The sequence below is a fragment of the Danio aesculapii genome, chromosome 4 (genome assembly GCF_903798145.1).
Source record: "Danio aesculapii chromosome 4, fDanAes4.1, whole genome shotgun sequence".
Taxonomy (NCBI): domain Eukaryota; kingdom Metazoa; phylum Chordata; class Actinopteri; order Cypriniformes; family Danionidae; genus Danio; species Danio aesculapii.
This window is the reverse complement of record NC_079438.1, coordinates 56,785,150-56,800,510: the sequence shown is the minus strand read 5'-3', so window position 1 is coordinate 56,800,510 and position 15,361 is coordinate 56,785,150. Positions and strand designations below refer to the sequence as shown.

Below are 15,361 nucleotides of genomic sequence, written 5' to 3'. Positions count from 1 at the left end.
TTCCACCATTAAAGTCAACTTTATAAGGTTGTAATGCTTATATTACAAATATAGACTTTTAAAACTACATTACTTATGATGCAGCATACATTCTACTCCACCAATCAGAGAAGTGCAGCAGGAAAAGAGATAAAATAGATTTTTACTCCTGCCCGCTCCCAAATACCGCTACTTAAATATTTGTGTATGTAAATCCATATTATGCACCACGTTTCTCTGCAGTTTTTAATTAGATTGTGTGAATCACAACGTCTGAAAGGACTGTAGTTTTTCCATTATGAAAGTCAAGTTTGTAATGTTGCAACATAACCCAAATATATTTATATTTAAAACTACTCCACCAATCAAAGAGCTGCAGCGAGAAATGGGTCAAAATAGATATTTAGCTCTGCCCACTCCCAAATAACACTACTTAAATATTTATGTATATAAATGCAAATTATCCACCAACTTTAAAATCTATTTAAATGAAGAATTTAATGTTTCTCTGTATTTTTCTATTAGATTGAGTTATACACAATACCTCAATGAACTGTAGTTCTTTCAGGCATTAAAGTCATTAAGACTAGTCTCAAATCTTGGACTTCAAGTTTATAATGTGGTGATGTTTATGAAACAAATTCTTTTAAAATCCCTATGGTAAAACTTGGATCAGAAACAAGGTATCTTTCAAATTCTGTCATTGTTTAATATTTCTGTTTTATTTTGACAAGCTGCCTTTACATTTTTCTTTTTTGATGTTGTTATTCTGCTGAATCTGTCTTGAACTTGCTTAAAATTAAAAGATGTTTAAAATGTATCATTGAATATAAATTCTATTCTTTTTTCCCACTAGTTCTTAAGCTTAATAAAATCTAGCAAACGCATGACCAGCGAAAAGTAGCCTTTGGGCTAATTTGGGTAAATTGATATGTTCAGTCTATTGCTATTCACTGAAGATGCCTCAGTTCTAATGGCAGCAAAGAGATAGCAAATGCTATCATAATCACATCTCATAATCACATCTCATCACAATATCAAATCACATCTCATTTTAATGCTCAATGGTGTTAAAACAAACAAATAAAAGGCAAAAAGCATCCAATTTATCTTTTGTTTTTCCTCTCTGAGGTACCAAGGCATATACTGAACTGCAATTTTTGTGCATGCTCCAAACTAAACATGCTAAACATTTACATACAGACAGATATATAAAATAACCACAGAATACTAAAACTCATTACGCTACATCAACAAAACAATAAATATGCCCTGGAAGAGTTTTTCCTATTTCAAGAGCAAGTGTTTTTCAAGCCTTGAGGGTTTGGTAATGCAATATCGCTGAGCTCTGCCGCTCTTGGCGAACACCTGTAAGACGCAGCCACCTTTTCCGATAACTCTAAAATGTGTGGGATGCTAAGAACGAGAGGCGTCCCGCTGCCAACCTCAGCAAGATTGACTGACTCGATGTTTCCACATATGAATCCCTTGAAAAATGCGCAGTCCAATATTCACAACTGACCAAGACTCTGCGTCGAATGCACTCGAAACGCCTTGAGTTTCAACCCAAATCCTATAAAAACCTGTTTCGTGTTTGGACTAAATGGAGCTAAGCCACATTCTCCATGTGTTTCCAGAACCTGGTTTTGGAAGAGGTTTAACACTGTTGTTTGATGTTTTTGTTGGGTTACGCCGCAGCCAAAAGTTCTGCCGCTCACAGAAACTCTTTAACTTTACGGCAATTTAGCCAATATGTTAAAAACGAATGTGAAAAGTTGACCCGATTTGACACCTCGCTTGTGCTCAAATACACTGTGTCATCTTAGATTAGCCAAAAACACCAAGCAGGAAAAGTGCTAAAGTGGACTCTTTACTAACACGATTCGTCACTAAAAAAGCCTTTGTTAAGGGATTTAGGAAACTTATTGTAAAGTGTACACTACTTCAACATTATCTAATGTGTTACTAACATTTGTAAAGGTTTTACTAACATGGTTTATCAGTAACAAAGCATTTGTTAAAGGGATGGTTCACCAAAAAAAGATTGATCATTAACTCAGCCTTGTTTCAAACAAGTTTCTTTCTTTCGTTGAAGACAAAAGAAGATATTTTGAAAAATGCTGGAAACCTGTAAGCATTGACTTCCATGGTATTTATTTTTCCTATGGTTACAGGTTTTCTTCAGAATATCTTCTTCATTGTTCAACAGAAGAAAAAAAAACTCATGAAGGTTTGAGGGTGAATAAATAGGGAGTAAATTGTTATTTTTGGGTGAACTATCCCTTTAATCAGGAATGTATTTTGACTAAATGTGACCCAGTCTCAAATCCTGCCACAGACATAAGGTCGAATAATAACAGAGGGTTCAATATTTACAGCTTAACACCAAACACTTCTAAACAACACTAAAAGTGCGAAGCTTCGCCAGCGCTCTTGGGTTTTTGCTCCGTTAGCGTTCATCCTTACAAACACGTAGCGTCTCGTGTCTGACAGCCGTCCAACAGAGTTTGGATTGTGTTAGCATAACTGTGAAGGGCCCTGAAAACATCTCGAAGACACGGAAAACAAACTGACAGGAAGAGGAACGAGGCCAAGATCCTTTCACACTCAGTTATTTGACTCGATGTCCGGCACGACGTCCAGCACTTCGGCTCGGTGCAACGCTCCATTACACGTCTGTCTGTCCCGCTGGCACTTTTGCAAAAAGAACAATGTAAACACAGTGTCTGAAAATGTTTCTCCTTCCCATCCCAAGAGCAGCTGTGAAGCAATTTTAGCTGTTTCAGATGAGGGAAAAGAAAGAACAGCAATCTTTGGATGAGAAAGACATGGTTGGGGTTATCAGATGATTAATGGAGTGTGTGTGCAAACGTCCACCGCTGCCAGAGTCCTCTTTACACCAGCTTTGTTTACACTGATCACTTCCACACACCAGCCGATGCTGTGCAATAATGTGACTAGGAATGGGCAATAACCAGAGCCAGACAGAATCTGCAGACTTTTTTTTTGCCATTTCTGCACAGAATTTAGCAACAAATCTGTGAATTTATGCAGAATGGGTGCACACGGTTACACATTTTATTGTATTTTTGCGGTAACATACTGTTGCCAGCAAGTTACCACAACTACCCCCTTACAGTACCTTACCTGTAAATATGTTTTACAGTAGCAGCGCCCTACTGCAATTTCATTTTACAGTAAAATAGCCTTACCGCAGCTTCTCTTATGGTAAAATCACCACAACTTAATTTTACAGTATGAAAATTTTTACAGTACTTTTACTGTTATTTATTTACAAGATAGACTAGCAATAAAAACTCTTTATTTTAAGTATTAACTATTGAATTGAATAAATTCCAAACAAGTGACTAATTTGTTTATTAACGGTGCCATTTTTGTCTTCAACTACAGTAGCAGTACTTGATTTCTTTGATTACAGTAGAATACCGCAAATTCCTAATCTGCAGTAAGTTACTGTAAAAGTTTTAAAATGACCCGCAATGCAGTGCATATTACAGTAGTGAACTGTAAAGAATGTATGTGGTATTTTATTGGGCGATTCTGCAGTAAATAACTGTAAAATTACGGCAAAGTCTAACAGTGTAGGAGCTGAAAACCTAGCACATTAAAAAAATGAATGGGATAGTTTGACCAAATATTTAAATTCTGCCAATCTGCCAAGTTTCTTTCTTCTGTTGAACAAAAAAAGCAGATAACACTAGAAACCTGTAACCACTGGCTTTCATGGGATTTGTTTTTCCTATGGAAGTCAATGAAAGCACTTGAGGGTGAATAAATACTGATTGCATTTTCATTTTGGCATTTTCATCTCTTTAACTTTAATTTAAGGTAATAAAAGAATCACTTGACTGGTAAACAATGCTGCAGTAGGTATTTCATGTAACCCATCTACTAGAAGACAGTAAATATTACCTTACAGATTGTATTTGACATGTATTATCAACATTTTTGCATATTATTCATATATGGCCCTATGGCAATATCTTATCGCTTAATGCACTTGTAAAAATTCTCCCTACTATAAAGAGACTTATTATAACAACTATAAAACATAATCTGTGTTATGAATTATTACAGTAGCATGCATGCAATGCAGTTTTGCATTTATGAGCCTGATTACAAACAGATTTACTGAAATAGCCTACTTCCTACTAATTAGCCTACTAATTAGCCTACTAACTGACTTTATTTCATCAGTCAAGTGTTTGAAATCACTTCTATTTGTGATTAGATGTTTTATATCACAGATTGAAGATGAAATCATACTTTTATTTACATTATTCACAGTGATAAAGGCTAGGCCAATTAGATTTGCATTATAAATAAACATTACTCTTATTAAAATACCCAAGATTAACAGAACACAATTAATCAATATATTGCACATCTATTTGCCTTCATGTTTGACCCATTTATACCTTTCCTGATAGCTGATGTCTTTACAATGTAATGTATGAATGAAACAAAAATAACATCTCGGTTTGTGATCAAGCTTGAATAGCTGCTTCAGTGTGAATTATCAGCTTTATTATTGCTGTCGCAAAGTGGAGATGGGTAAGAAAGAAATGAGAGATTCATTTGTAACTTGTGTTCATCCACTTGACTCATATTCTTTGTTCACTGTGAATGAAGTGAACTGGGCTATCTGATTCATCTGAACGAGAGACCGTCATGTGTCACAATCACTCACAACAAGGAGAGAAAGAGAGCGGAAGAGTTATGAATGTGTAAAATTGACTGATGACCAAAGACAATTAAAGCGACATGAAGATGTTATTGAAACTCTTCACTTATCTGCAGCTTAATGAAGTTAAACGGAGTAAATCAAGGTAGATCTGATGCTTAAACCCTGGAGTAGTTCAGAGAGGCAAATTATATTAAAATACTTTATTAATAAAACAATTAAATTAATTAGTGATTCTTATCACACGAAGACTTGAGTGAAACGATGCAACCTACAGAATGTGTCACTAAGAGATTGAATTAATGAATCAGAATGAGCATGAACAGCTTCAAATGATTCATGCTACCAAACTGAATTAAAGTAAAGAGTTACATACAGAAAGAGTCACTGAAGAAATCCAAATAAATCGTTTTGCTGAACAGATTCCAGTGATTCAAACTACTGAACTAAATTAAAATAAAAAGAGTTACATACAGAAAGAGCCACTGAAGAAATCTAAATGAATCTTTATGGTGAATAGATTCAAAATGTAATTGATGAACTGAATCAAATTGGTGAACAGATTCAAGTGATTCAAGCTACTGAACTAAATTAAAATAAAAAAGTTACATACAGAAAGAGCCACTGAAGAAATCTAAATTACTTTTTTGGTGAACAGATTCAAAATATAATTGGTGAAGTGATTCAAATTGGTGAATCAGATTCAAACGATTTAATCTGCTGAACTGAATTAAAGTAAAAAAGAGTTACCTACAGAAAGAGCCACTGAAGAAATTTAAATGAATATTTTGGAGGAACAGATCAAAATATACACTACACTGAATAAATTAATGTTCTCAAACTTGAATAAGAGTAATATTTAGAGAGGTTCAAAGATTCAACTCACTGGACTGATTAATAATTATAAAAAAGTTCTTAATACAATGTATTGAATAAGATTCACCAGCAGAAAGTGGCAATGTCAAACTACTGAACAAATCTGAATGAATCTTTATGACGAACAGATGAATCAAGGGAATGAATCAAAAAACCACAGCACATTTTCAGCTATGGAGGACTGAATACGAGTAATCAGATCCTGAATGCGCTACAGTTCAGACGGCGGTTGATGCTCCAGTTCTGGTTAAGAACCAAAGCCAGAGGCTCTCGAAAGTGGCCACAGGAACTGGGAAATGGTTTGCACATGCAGTCCACTTCTCTCTTGTACATCACTTCCTCCCAGACTCCAAAACAATGAGCCCAAAATCAACACCAGACCATGCATGATGACTGATAGTGTGCTATTCTACATGCTCACTATCTAGGGTTGATTAATGCCTTCAGCTTTTCCTGGGAAGCTTGTACTTGATGTTTACCAATGTGCATGTAAGCAGTTGTGGTCAGAACAAAATGGCCAATTTTGAATTCATGACCAATACTAATCAGCTTCCACCAAACAGTTTTAGTTAAGACTTCCACGTAATTTAAAATAGCCAAGCATTCATTTTGTAACGCATTGAATATTGGTTTAGGATTTTGCATTATGGGTTTGTTTGTATTAGAACGATAATGATTTCTTCATAAAACAATCAATATATTTTTCAGCTGAAATCAATTAAACCAATTAAATCCCTTTGTTTATAACTCTTCATCTCTGAAGCATCATCATTGCTCAAAGCAGTCTAAGCTTATGAATCCTGCAAAAACACACACATCAAAACAACATAAATATTACACTGAAATATTTTCAGACAAAATAAACTCAAATAATACATGATGCCTAATCTATCCTTCCATCCATTTATCTATCCATCAATATATTTAAATGTATTTATCAATATAATCTGATGCTTGTCCAGACAAAAAGACGATTCATTATATGAATCTATCTATCTATCTTTCTATCTATCTATCTGTCTGTCTGTCTGTCTTTCTGTCTGTTTGTTTGTCCGTCTGTCCGTCTATCCATCTAGCTATCCATCCATCCATCCATCCATCTATCTATCCATCTATCTATCTATCTATCTATCTATCTATCTATCTATCTATCTATCTATCTATCTATCTATCTGTCTGTCTGTCTGTCTGTCTGTCTAAATTAATTCATTCATGAAATCTGATGTTTGTTTGTCTGTTTGTGCAGAAAAAGATGAATAATTATATGACAAAACAAAATAACATGTTAATATAAAAGGAGAAATATGCACAGGCTACTCTTTTTTGTCAAGCAAATCTTATTAGTTTTGTTACAATGTTTTATTATATAACAACAACAACAACATTAGTAATAATAAATCAAAAATCTTCTCGTCTCTGTTTGTTCAAGTTTAAATGTGACTCCACAGAAGGACTCGTTTCTAAGATCACAGTGATGGTCTGAGCGATTCGATTAAATTCAAACAAATCCAATTCAATTGATCTGTATAACACTTTTCATTAAAAAAATTCTAAGCAGCTTTATAACTGAGAAGATTCACAAGCATCAAACTCACTCAATCAGTACAATCACAACACTGCTGCTCTGACAAACCCTGTACTCTTCCCACAATCCTCTGCTCTGACCATCAGAGTCTCATGACGTGAGAAGAGTAGATTTACAGCCAGCTCTGCTCATTTATCAATCAAACTCTTACACAACAGCCTTTAATTCACAGCAGCGGCAGAGAAGTAAACTGCAGGAGCGGGACCACACAGAGCAGAAACAAAACACTGGATCTGCTAATGCATTTATTCAGTAGGCTGATGGTGAAGGAAGAAGGAAAATGGTTCGAGAAACGCATCAATCTGAGGCCTGCATGCTGGTGGATTGCTTTTTGAATGTTCCTTCGATGATCATGTTTTATGTTATAGCACATAGTTAAAAAATGTAAGTGTACTTGAGTGCTGAAAGATGACCACTCAAAAATAAGACTTTAGTTTTAATATACTACAAGGAAAATGTAATAGAATGAAGGATTAGGATTAAGGGTTTCGAACACTTTAATATATTTTGATGTATGTAAAATAAATATTTTTTAAAAAGAATAAAATATGAACAAATTAAAAACATTAAATGTCAATTTAATCAGATCAAATTAAATAAATAAATATAAAAACTAATATAAATATAAAATTAAAACACACAAACACACACACACACACATACATATGTATACATACATACATACATACACACACACACACACAACTTAAATACAACTGATAAAAACTAGTAATAAAATCAAAATCAAAAGAGGTCTGAGGCAAAAATAAAAAAATATTTAAAATAAATTTTTTTTTTATAATAATTCTATTAAATAAAAAACAATATGGTCTCACTATACAACAAGGCTGCATTATCTTAGTAAATGTTTTGATAATGTTAGTTAGTGCATTTACTAAAATTAATCAAAAATAAACCTGCACAGTAATTATTAATCATAGTTTAATATTTACTCATTGATTATTACTAGCATTATTAAAATCAACAGTCATGCTTGTTAACATTGGTTAATGCAGTTAACAAGAACTAACAGTAAATGACTTCATTTTCATTAACACTAACAAAGATGAATACTTTCATAATTAACTACTAACTTTAAACCAATAAAAAAAAATCTATAAAATACATGCAAATAAAAAATGAAACTTAAAATTAAAACAAAATATTAAAGTTAGAATATAAAAATCATTGTGAAATAAAAAAAGATTTAATTAAAAAATACCACATTTAAATAAAAAATTATAATAATAAGTAATTTAAATAATAATAATAAATATTTTGAAAATACTGAGTGAGCCATTTGCTTGAATAGCCATCAGACTAACATTAAGGACCAACACTTAAAGATCACATCAAATGAGCATCTCTCCTTTTACTAAAAGAACAAGATGACTCACTTCTCCAAAGCCATTAACTGTCACCTCCTGCACACGGAGCATATATCTGTGTGTTCTCCAGCACAAGTTATTAGTCTAGTGTGCAGTTTTTCTTTTTGCTTTCTCTTGACTGGCCTGCACTGAAAGTACTTTGCGTACTAATTACAAAACAGCAATAAATCTCCTGAATCTTTGTTGGCTGTTCATGCGCTCTAAATAAACAGCCAATGTGAATCTACAAGTCAATCTTTACACTCTGTGGCCTCTGGGAATTGTGGGAAAGTGTGTGATGTCATCGCTGCTCTTGTTCTAATTAGGGGGAGAAACGAGGAGCCCGTGGGGAGTTTCAGCAAATACAAATGACGCACGTGTCCCGTCACTGCTAAACTGAGCGGCTGAAACAATACACGACTAAAAAGAAGAGACCACTGGACAATTCTCTGGAGATATATATATATTAGGGCTGCACGATATTGGAAAGATTACACAGTGATTTTTTTTATTCTGCGATATATACTGCGATATGAATGCAATTTCACTTGATAAGTTGAATAAATGTTGTAAAGAATCTATAATTTCAGATTGTTTAGGGATGATTCTGTAGGGGAGTGAATAAAATATAATAAACAATCCACAAGCATAGATGAATTCAATAAAGAAAAAGATGCTAAATAAATAAACAGCGTTTTATTGTATTCCGAAGAGTTGATATGTATTCAGGTGTACAGTAATTGAATAATCAAATGTAAAATAATACTGCATAGTCATAGTTTTGTAAACAATTCAATAAAATGAATCATTAATTTTTCAATGTTACAAATGGTATATTTTCTTATGCCTGAATGCTTTTAAAACCTTCACACACAGGACTTCAAAAAACACTCGCAAAAAGTGATAAAGTATAATTCAGACTCAACATTGCGTATACTCGCGATGTGACTATTGTGAAGTGAATGATCACATTGCACTATCGATGCTGAAACAATATATCTTGTGCAGCCCTACTAAATGTAACGACTATCAATCGGATGGATGGATGGATGGATGGATGGATGGATGGATGGATGGATGGATGGATGGATGGATGGATGGATGGATGGATGGATGGATGGATGGATGGATGGATGGATGGATGGATGGATGGATGGATGGATGGATGGATGGATGGATGGATGGATGGATGGATGGATGGATGGATGGATGGATGGATGGATGGATGGATGGATGGATGGATGGATGGATGGATGGAAGGATAGATAGATAGATAGATAGATAGATAGATAGATAGATAGATAGATAGATAGATAGATAGATAGATAGATAGATAGATAGAAAAAATGTATAATATAAATTGTATTGTATAATATATATAGAATTTATAGCTGTTTGGTTATATGATTTATAGTTATTTCTAGTTTATATTATAGTTATTTGAGTACAATGTAGTTTAATTTTGTAAACTATTAACATGGATGGACGGACAGACAGGCTACATGAGTAATATGAATATCTAAAAGTAGATGTTTTCACATGTGCAGTGGTTTAGTACACGTGCACCAAATCATAAGATCTGTATTTTGTACAAATATATACAGTACTGTTTTAATACTACATGCAGAGATGATTCAAGTTTATTTACGAACACTTGAAAAATAAAAACCATTTAAAGTAGTTTGGGTTTGGTAAATCACTGTTTTACATGACGTTCTTGGATGTAAAGCCAAACAATGACACACACAAAAACACACACACACAAACTCTGTCTCTCTCACATACACATACATACGCTCTCTCCCTCCCTCTTACACATACTGTACACATACACACTCTCTCTGGCACACACAGGTTTTTTTTTGTGAACTGTGGGAACCCATAAGGGTATTTTTACACTGTACAAAATAAACACAAACATCTTGTATTTTGAAAAAATGGCAACATGGTACATTGACCTCATAAGTCACCTTCTACTTGTAATACCTGTGTCGCAACCATGTCATTACACAGATTTGTGTCGTAAAGTGTCAAAAATAAGCGCACACATACCCACACAAAGACACACACCCATACACACAGAGTTACACACACATGCTCTCTCTCTCCCTCTCTCTCTCACACACACACACTAGAAACGCATCCAAAACAACAATTGGCAGCGCCGCTGAATAATCAGATTGAATCCAGTTGATAAGATGCAGGGCTGTATCTCCATCTGACTCACAGAGAGCTTCATAAATCGCAGCGGTGACGCTCTCAGGGACAGAGGGAGGAAAACACGAGCCCATTCCACACCGTCACACAATAAAACAAACCGTCCCGGAGTCGTGAGTCTGCCAGAGACACCAAACCAGCCAGACCATAATAATCGAGCCGAACACACAGGCCGGTTGTATTCGTGCTGTATATACCTACACAGACCTGCGTTTGCAGCAGGTCGCCACCCAGAGTGACAGGCAGCTACAAATCGCTGCTAGTGTGAATGAGGCATTAGACTTTGTAGCTTGTGCATTGGTTACAACAAACAAAACATCTGCATGTGTTTATAAGGTTTTGATGGTTTAAAAAGATATAGTTTGTGTAACAGACTCAAAATGCACACAAAGACAGATGACCATCAGACGGGCAGGTCATGTGAGTATAAAGTTAAGCTCTCTTTTTACAATTAAATAAATACAAGGTTATAGCAAAAGCACAGAATTGCGTATAGAGAATAAGTTGACAATATCGGATATGTCTGTGTACACATTTGAGAAAGAATCACATGTATCTTAAGCATGCTCTGGCCCCTTTGGCTGGATTTATTCCAATTTAAGATAATGTGATGTGTGAAAACTCAAGTCCACTATGGAAGGGTTTGAGTTCCTTCAGAAACAACTTCTGCTGGAGTGATTTTCTGCTTTATACATTTGCAGATCTTCTTTTTTACACAACATGATGCATTAATGATAAGACATTTGCGATAGAGGTCGATGAGGAGCGATTCTGTGAATTGATTAAATTCTCGGTTTCAGTTTTGTAACCACAAGATGCAACGGTGCGTGTTTGTTTGTGTGTGCTTGCATGTTTTAGCATGACACATCACTTACCTTTTTGTGTAAAATATCCAACAAAATCAGAAAATGGCTAAAAATCGTTCAACAGTTTTACAGAATTAATCAAATTAAATTAAAGGTTATCACATTTTTAACAGTTCATCAATTTAGGTGAAATGTATTTAGATCTCATTTATTTCTATTGTATATTTAACATTTGTATATTTAACATTTGCTTATTTAAAACGGTTATTTATTCACTATTCATTTTCCCTACGGTGGTCTATTTTTTTGTATTCATACTATTATTTCTTTATTTTCAATCATAATAATTGAAGTCTTCTAGTAAAGATGAACACATTATTTACTCAGTTTCAGTATTGTAACCAAAAGCATAGCATGAAAAAAATAGCACGAAAATCACTTACCTTTTTGTGCAAAATGTCCGATTTTAAAAACTGGCATGATGAAACACGTTCAATAAAACCAAAAACAAAATGGCTAAAACTTATTTAAGTTTACGGATGAATAAATAAACTCAAAATTTTATCAAATTTGAACAGTTGTTTATAATAAACAGCAGATTAAACAGATCTTTTCTGTAATGTAGTTAAATGAATATTCAACATTTAGCTAACTTTTCTTAATCTGAGAGAAATGTTAGTGCCTTATTAAATGATTAAAAAGCTAAAAATGATCCAGTTGATTACTATTGTATGAGCATTATTCAATGCTTCTTTAAAATAATCCCTAGTTGTGGTTTTCTATATGCCTATTTTGTCTATTCATACCACTATTTGTTCCTTTTCAATCATAATAATTTAAGTCTTCTAGTAAAGATGAACACATTATTCAGTTTCAGTATCGTAACCAAAAGATGAAACTGTGTGTGTGTGTGTGTGTGTGTGTGTTGGCATGTTTTAACATGAAAATCCCTTATCTTTTTGTGTAAAGTGTCAGATTTTAAAACTGGCATGATGCAACACGTGCAATAAAACAAACAAAAAGGCTAACAATTATTTAAGCTTATGGAAGAATTCATTAAATCAAAGTTTTTAGCTAAGTTGAACAGCTGTTTCTAATAAATGTAATGTAGGAAAACATCTAGCTAACTTTTCCTAATCTGAGAGAAATGTTAGTACCATTAAATGATTAAAAAGCTAAAAGTGATCCAGTTGATTTCGATTATATGAGCATTATTCAATGCTTCTTCAAAATCATGACTAGCTGTGGTTTTCTATGTGCCTATTTTGTCTATTCATACCACTTTGTTGCTTTTTCAATCATAATAATGGAAGTCAGCTTGTACCTTCTGTTTCTACAGATGAACACAATATTTTTGTAACTGTAACAGAATATTGATACCTCCTCCTATCCTGATTATGTAACACCGATCCAAGTATTCAGTTTCTCCTCAAGTCTGGCTGAACGTGACATTCTTGAAAATGAAGGCACTCTCGAACGCTGATTTACTCATCTGTCAATGTAGAAAAAAAGACAAGTCAAAATAAAGCTACACCCTGATTGAAGATGATTAAAGAATCACCTACTGGATCCATTTACTTAGCTAAATCAAAGCCACAATATTCACTCTAATGTGACGATGTGGTGAAGAAGCATGACTAAAAAACTGGAGGCCAAGAGACACAAGCTCTGATCCAAATCCTAGTATGACCACTGCGTAGACAGCATTTTCAGGCATCAAACTGTATCATTTTGTGACACAGCACTAGAAATGTCAAAGTCGTGGGTTAATTCCCACTGAATACATGAACAATGAGTATACACTTTGAATGCATGTCAAAAATTTGTATTTAAATACATTTTTAAATTAGAATTAAGTGTTATTGTAAACTAAAACTTCATTGTATTGATATTTTTCTAATAAAGATTAAATAAAATAATTGCAAACCACAAATTAAATGCAAATTATATATATGATACAGAAATACAAATCTAAAGACAATAAAACCAATCTATTAAAAACATAAAATACAAGAAAAAAATAAAGCTAAACATAAGAATTATAATTTGCTTTCCATTCAAGTTCATAATATTTTACCTATTATATATATATATATATATATACATACACTATAAATATATATTTATTATATATGTGTGTACACATGTGCACTAAAATAAAACAAAAGTAATAACAGATAACTGATTTATTTTAGATTATTGTTATTTTAAGCTAACTATACATTGTTAAATTGTATTAATATTATAACGTATTTAAAGCACAAATAAAACAAGGCCTATAGATATTTCATTATTAGAAATATGGTTGACAACTTGCTTCAGAACAATTAGAAGTACAAAAAAATCTGAATAATCAGAAATTATAAAACTAAAATAACACACAATAAAACACAAATATAATACAAAGATACATGAATAATGCAAGACTGAGTCTGATACTGAGAAGCGTGAACTGTGTTTCTGTCTTAGTCTCCATTAGCTATATCTGTTGTGATCTTTGATGTGTGGAGTAAGAGCGAGGCTCATTGAGGATCAGTGTGTGACAGAATGGATGTAAAAGCACCCTAAACTGCACAGCAGAATCCGAGCTGCAGTGAAATATGTGCTCGCTTGCGCTACAAACAGATTTAGGTCACTTGCTTACCTTCCCTTCAAAAGCCCTGGAGAGAGAACATTAGCGCTAATGGCATAACAGCGCGAAAACAAAGCAGTCAGAGGCTTCGCCAGTCTGAAAACAACCACATTGCTATAAAAATAGCATCTTTAGGTGAAAAAAATATTCCAAAGCAACCTAAATATAAGGTTTGCAGATTTGATTTGAGGTGATCGTTCAACAATATTCATGTTGAGATGCATTTGAGTCTTAAAAAGACGTCAAAAACAAGATTCCTGTATATTATAAACATACAATTTCTTTTGTCCATCTAGAAGCATCTGGAATATTCACCAGAGGTTAAAGCTTTTAAAATATCATAGGGGAGGCTGCTTAAAACAAACTCTGAGTAACTTCTTTACTTATTTGTTTACACATTTTGGATGGATGGATGGATGGCTGGATGGACGGACGGACACAGTTAATCCTAAAATAATTGGTCTCACTGCCAAATTCTTTTGTGACTTATGAATTATAGACAGAACAATAGATGGATAGAACAATTGATAGATAGACTGATAAATAGAGAGAACGATAGATAGATACATACATACATAGATAGACACATAGTCAAGCCCAAAATAAGTCATATGCCTGGAAAAGACTTAGTTACTTTCATATATTACAGCTAGAACAATAGAACGGTGGATGAATAGAATGATAGAACGATTGATAGAATGATCGATAGATAGACAGACAGATACAGTCAAGCTTGAAATAATTCATATCCCTATAAAATTCTAATCAAATTGAATATCAAATTAATCATCTTTTGCAAGCTAATTAAGAAAATAAATATCTATTATATAAAATTAGCATGCAAGAGAGCACCAATTAAGTATTTCTTGTATGCATAAAGCAAATTAATTAGTTTTTGATTTACATGTTATTTTTGAGAAAATTAATTCTTAAGTGTAAATAGACAAAAAGACAAAGCCAAAACAGTGGCTTAAATATATAAATCATTGCCTTTTTTAAGAATAGAATCAATTTGCAAAAGACTTTTCAGTTGATTTTTTAATTATCAAACGGTGAAACTGAATTTGTGAACAATGGTGCAATGCAATGGTGAACTTATTTTTAAGAAATGTTTTCCTGAAAAAAGGATAAATTCATCACAAACAGCAACATCCAAATAGTAAAAATATTTGTGATTCTTTTTTTGAATAAAAA

At 33.4% G+C, this 15,361-nt stretch overlaps 1 protein-coding gene across 1 annotated transcript in view; it reads right to left on the bottom strand.

Moving 5' to 3' along the window:
• Positions 1–13,011, bottom strand: part of pde3a (phosphodiesterase 3A, cGMP-inhibited) — a 198,698-nt gene extending 185,687 nt beyond the window's left edge. The window contains exon 1 of the mRNA XM_056456205.1: positions 12,916–13,011. The gene's annotated coding sequence lies outside the window, so the exon portion shown is untranslated. The remainder of the gene's footprint in view (positions 1–12,915) is intronic.
• Positions 13,012–15,361: the final 2,350 nt, after the last annotated feature.